Below are 5,127 nucleotides of genomic sequence, written 5' to 3'. Positions count from 1 at the left end.
CACGGGTGAGTGTCCTTATAGACACGTGTATACACACGGGTGAGTGTACTTGTAGATACGTGTATGTACATGAGTGAGTATACTTATGTGCATATACACAGGTTAGCATCCATATATATGTCTCCATGCTCTGCCAGCTGAGAAGTCCTAAAAGAAAAGTCACCCAGGTAGCAACAAGCACACCCAGAGCACAGACAGGTTCGGTTTCTAAGCCCATTCTCCAACCAAAGGGGCCAGGACTCCTGGAGGAACACCTGAGTCTGGGACCGAGCCAGGAAATGCACAAGATGAGCCTGGCGCGTGGTGCCAGAACAGTGAGGCGGTGAATGAGTGAAGGAATGAATGAAATCCCACCATGACGGGTCATGTCAAAGGAACACAGGGGCAAGAGAGAGAGCTCCCAAGGGCCAAAGCTGGAGCAATTTGAGCAGCAAAATTAATTAGTACTGGATTAATTACTATTATATTAGTATGAGACCTAAGTGCAAAATAAACACCCGTGAGTCTAACATATAAATAAACGATTGGGTAAATAAACAAATGGGGAGCAGACACCCCACCCCTGCAGGAGAATTCCCGATAACGTGTGTGGACGCCCCGCCCTCCACGAGGGGAGCCCCCCCCCACTCCTCAGGGCTGGGCTGTGCCCCGGGACCTCCTCCCAGGGGACCGTGTGGGAGGGGGAGAGAGAGGAACTTTCCAGTGGAGACGCCTGGCCAGCACGACCTCGGCCAGGGGTCAAGGTCAACATCACGGTGAGGGGTCACGTGGACGGCAGGTGCCCTTGACGCGACGGGGGAGAAGACATTCACCTCTGCGGGCCTCCTCAGAGAACCAGGACCTCAATCCAGTCACGAGAACATCAGACGGACCCCAACTGAGGGACGCTCCACAGAACACCTGAGGGGGATTCCCCAGAAACCGCCAAGGTCACGAAAAACCAGGAGAGGCTGAGAAACTGTCACCAGCCAAGGGGCCCGAGGAGGCCGAATGTAACGTGGTGTCCTGGACGGAGCCGGGGACAGAAAAAGGCACTGGGTAGAAAAGGTGACGTCTGAATGAAGCGTGGACCTGACTTAGCGAGAACGGCTCAACATCAGCTCACCAGCTGTGGCGAGTGTCCGGCGGGCAGGCCAGGGGTTGGTGATGGGCCATGGGAGGGGGCTGTGAGAACTCTCTACACCATCTTGGCAGCTGTTTTGTAAACAGAGACCTGGTCTAAAGAATCAAGTGTGTCAAAGTCCTCAGCAAGGCGGCACATGCTGAGGTGTGCGCAGAGGGAACCAGCATTGTCCAGAGACACCAAGGGCACAGCGCGCACCATGCGGGACCCAGGCCTGGAGCCGTCTGCCCCGGGCGATGTCCCTGTGCATGTGCTGTGTGGTCTTGGGCCAGCCCCAGGACCTCTCTGTGCCACGCCTCCCTTAGCTGTGCAGACAGGATGCCTGGGGCAGAACCCGGCTCTCCTTACTGTGCCCGAAGCACCTGGGGAACCCCAGGGGACGGAGGCAGGGCCCCCCCAGTTCCAGCTGCTGCCTGTCAGTGATCTGGGGCAAGTTTTGCCCCCTTGAGCCCCCTGTCCCCTCTGCAAATTGAGGAAGAGGACGGTCCCACCACAGGTCACCTGAGAATCTCATAAACAAAACTTCCTGGGGCTGCCCCTGAGGGAGAGGGAGGGAGGGTCACCAGCTCACTGAGGCGTGGAGAAACTGAGGCTCAAGGAGGTGCAGCGGGCCGCCCGGGGCCACAGAGCTGCCCCCTCACCCTGGCGCAGCCTGTGCGAAGTCCACTGTGAGTGTCCTAGAAGCACGGGGGCAGAGCACTCCTCCATCCTCCACGTCAGGCCCCGTCGCCCTCCACACTGCCACCTCCCCATGCAAAACCCACCCTCAGGCCCTCCCCCAGGGAAGGAGGGGTCGTCCCCTGGGCTGTGGCACTGGGGCACTGGAGACAAGGGAAGGCCCCAGCCCAGGACTCCTGCTCCTCTGCAAGGTCATCGGCACCCACCGCAGCTGTGACCACGTGTGGACGCCCGGCCCCCAACACAAGCACTCCCACCTTGCAAACAGGGAAACTGAGGCTCAGAGGGGCGGAGTCACTTGCTCGCAGGCTCTCAGCCAGGATCAGAACCCGGGGGACCAGGGCCTCCTGGGCCCGGGCCCTCAGGAGGCCCCGGACGGCGGGGAGGTGCCCCCACCTCACAAGTGCCACCCTGACAATATCCGGCTCCACCAGTCCAGCGCTCGGCCTTTCCCAGACGTGGGGACGCCAGCCTGGCGCTTCCTCGGCCCCTGGAATCTCAGCCTGCAGTGGGGCTCACTCGCCCACTCTCTGGAGGGCTGATTTGGGGGTGGACCCCCTCACACACACCCTTTCGTGGCCCCAGCTGTCAGGTGACCCTGAGCGCGGGGCTGGGGCTGCAGCATGGGGGCGGCTCCTCTGGGCACACCTGGCCCCGTGGTCTGGAACTTACCCTGCTGGGGGCAGACGCTGCCAAGGAAGGGAAGGAGTGGGGGAGGGAGGCCTCCCCGGGCCCCTCACCTGCCACCGTCGTTCCTGTCACCCGCCCCTCCGGAGGCTTCCCACCGTGGCGCCTGGCCAGGGCAGGAAGGCGCACATTCTCAGCCCGCCCGGCCCTCCAGGCTCCAATCAGGTGGCCTGAGTCGCCGGCCCGGGCATTGGCTGCGCCTGTGCGGCCCGCCCCGACCCGGGAAGGGGCCGGCCTCCTCCTGACCTTCCCCCTCCTTATCGGCCATCGGAAGTGTCAGCAATCCCGGAGCTGCATTCCCGATCGGGGCGGGACGAAAAACAGAAGCCTGGCTCCCAGACCCGGCCTGGGGCTTTGGGGACGCTGAGGGACAAGTGCCACCTCCCTGGACCCCGTGCCTTGGAGAGGAGGGCAGCTGGGCTCTTGACAGGTGCTAGGGCCACCCCTTAGCTGAGCTGAAGAGAACTCACCACTCTGATGGAGCCTGGCTCCTGTAGCTGGGCCTCGAGGGCAGCTGGTGGGGAGTTTGGCAAGCACTTATTGAGCGCCTACTGTGTGCTGGGCCCAGTGTGAGGCCAGCAGGGGGTCCGAGAAGGTGGGCAGGGTCTCTTGTGATTGTCCAAAGACTGGTTCCCAAATTTGTTCATGATCAGTAATCTGAGGCATCCTTAAATTTCAGATTGTCCACTCCAGACCCATGGTGTCAGGATCTCCTGGAGCAGGGTCCAGAAATCTGGATTTTTAACAAGTTCCCAAGTAATCCTTGTCACCGGGTGAGTCTGAGCACCCCATCCCAAATGGCACTTCTGCCCTCGGATGTTCAGACAGGTGGGCAGGGTCACCTGAGGCCCGTGACAGTCACTGCCTCCCCTGACCCTCCGCACACCCCGGAACCACATGGCTGACTGTGTGACTTCAGGCAAGTTTCTTAACCTCTCTGTGCCTCCCTTTCCTTATCTTTGAAACAGAAGAACAGTAGATACTTGGCCTACCTCTTCTGTGTTTGTGAGGAATAAACAAGTTGGTAAGAGTTGAGGGTTCAGAACAATGCCCTACACACACACACACACACACACACACACACACACACACACACACACACGGCCCAGATGTGTCTTGTCATCAGGCACCCTGCTGATCCTGACTCTAAGCCATAACCCCAGGGTGACTCGTGCTGTCTTAGGGGAAGAGCTGGCTCAGGGGGGAGGCAGGAAATGCTATCCACTCTGTTCTCCGTATTTATGAGGAATGAATGAATTAGGGACGAAATGTCTGACATTTTTCTTTGCTTTTAACGATGAGAGCACAAATACGCTGCCCTGCTGGCTGATCTCTGGTCACGGTTGGCCATGGAGTCCCTGGCATGGTCCCTCTAGTCCAGAGACCTGGGCCGTCTTTCCACAAACCCTCCTGAGCTTGCCAGGTGTCTGGCGCTGTCCCAGGACCCAGGGTCCTGCAGTGGGACGGCCTGGTCTTTGGAGCCCATGTCCCTGTGAGGGTGACTGCTCTCGCCCTGCCGCTGTGGGCCTTAAGGACTTCTGAATTTGTTTTCAACAATTAAAAGGGTAGAGATTTCACAATAAACCCAGACGTCTGCTGTTCCGGAAAGTCCAGGGAGCCTGGCCACGCAGGGCAGCCATCCCACCCGGCCCACTCGGCAGGAGCTGAGGGCCTGCTGCCCCTTCATGGAGGCGAGCTCTCCAAGGCCCACAGCCACACTAGGGGCGCCGCTGGTTCACTAGCTGGTGCCCTGTAAGGACTGAGCTGTGACCCACTTGGCCTAGTTGGGGCCCAGCAGCCAAGCCCTGGTGGCTCGGTCCCCAGCAACCTGCCCAGAGTTCTGGAATGTCTGGGGGGCCCCAGGCTCTCAGACGCTGCCTCGCCTCGGGCCTGCGCTAATGGTGGCTTCCAGGGGAGTATGCCGGTCACTAGACCAGGTGAGGCCAGGCCTGGGCCTTAGAAATGGCCAGGTCCTGGGCCTCTCGCCTCCAGGGGTCCTCTTGCAGGTGGAAGGCCTGCAGCGGGCCGGGCTCCGGGCTCGGCCTTGCCCTGAGCCCTTGGATTTCCAGGGCCTCAGCCGCCCGGCCGGGTCTGCAGAGTGTCCCTGTTTCCAGGTGTGGAGACCGAGTTCCCAAGCCACCAGCAGCTTGGACAGAATCGCACCCTGAGTCCCCAAGCCGGGGTCCACTGCGGGATTTCCCACCACCAAAGTCTCGGAGTCTAGAAGCTCTCTTGTGCTGGAGATTCGGTCTTCTGCCCTCCCCAAGCCCGGCACAGCCTCTCATGGTGCCGAGCTGTGTCAGGGGCCCCGTATTTTTAATCCCGGTGCCATTGCAGACAAGACACACCTCTCTCTGGGCCTCAGTTTCCTCATTGGAACACAGGAAGTGTCTGGGCCGATCTCGCCTTGGGACGGGCGCTATGGAGCCCAGAATGCACTTACAAACAAATCATCTGGTCCTAAATGTATTGTCCTAAACTTATTGTCTCATCTTTTAAAGACCATTTAAAAAATCTTGCTTAAAAAGACGTAAAGCCAAGTGTCCCTTCCTTCCACCAGCCATGACCCTAAAGACCTGGCCAGGCCGTCCCGCCCCATCAACCCTGAGAGGGAGCATGACCTGACTGGGGCTGTCCAG

General features: G+C 59.7%; 1 protein-coding gene across 2 annotated transcripts in view; it reads right to left on the bottom strand.

The window, feature by feature from the left end:
- SH3TC1 (SH3 domain and tetratricopeptide repeats 1) overlaps positions 1-2,647 on the bottom strand; it is a 58,689-nt gene extending 56,042 nt beyond the window's left edge. Inside the window, exon 1 of one of the 2 annotated variants that reach the window (XM_046657356.1) lies at positions 2,542-2,647. The gene's annotated coding sequence lies outside the window, so the exon portion shown is untranslated. Of the gene's footprint in view, positions 1-2,473 lie in introns of both variants that reach the window. The other variant, XM_046657352.1, reaches the window with a different exon arrangement.
- Between the last annotated feature and the right edge of the window lie 2,480 nt (positions 2,648-5,127).

Source organism: Equus quagga, chromosome 3 (assembly GCF_021613505.1).
Source record: "Equus quagga isolate Etosha38 chromosome 3, UCLA_HA_Equagga_1.0, whole genome shotgun sequence".
Lineage (NCBI taxonomy): Eukaryota > Metazoa > Chordata > Mammalia > Perissodactyla > Equidae > Equus > Equus quagga.
The sequence above is the reverse complement of the archived record's forward strand: the minus strand, read 5'-3'. Positions and strand labels throughout refer to the sequence as shown.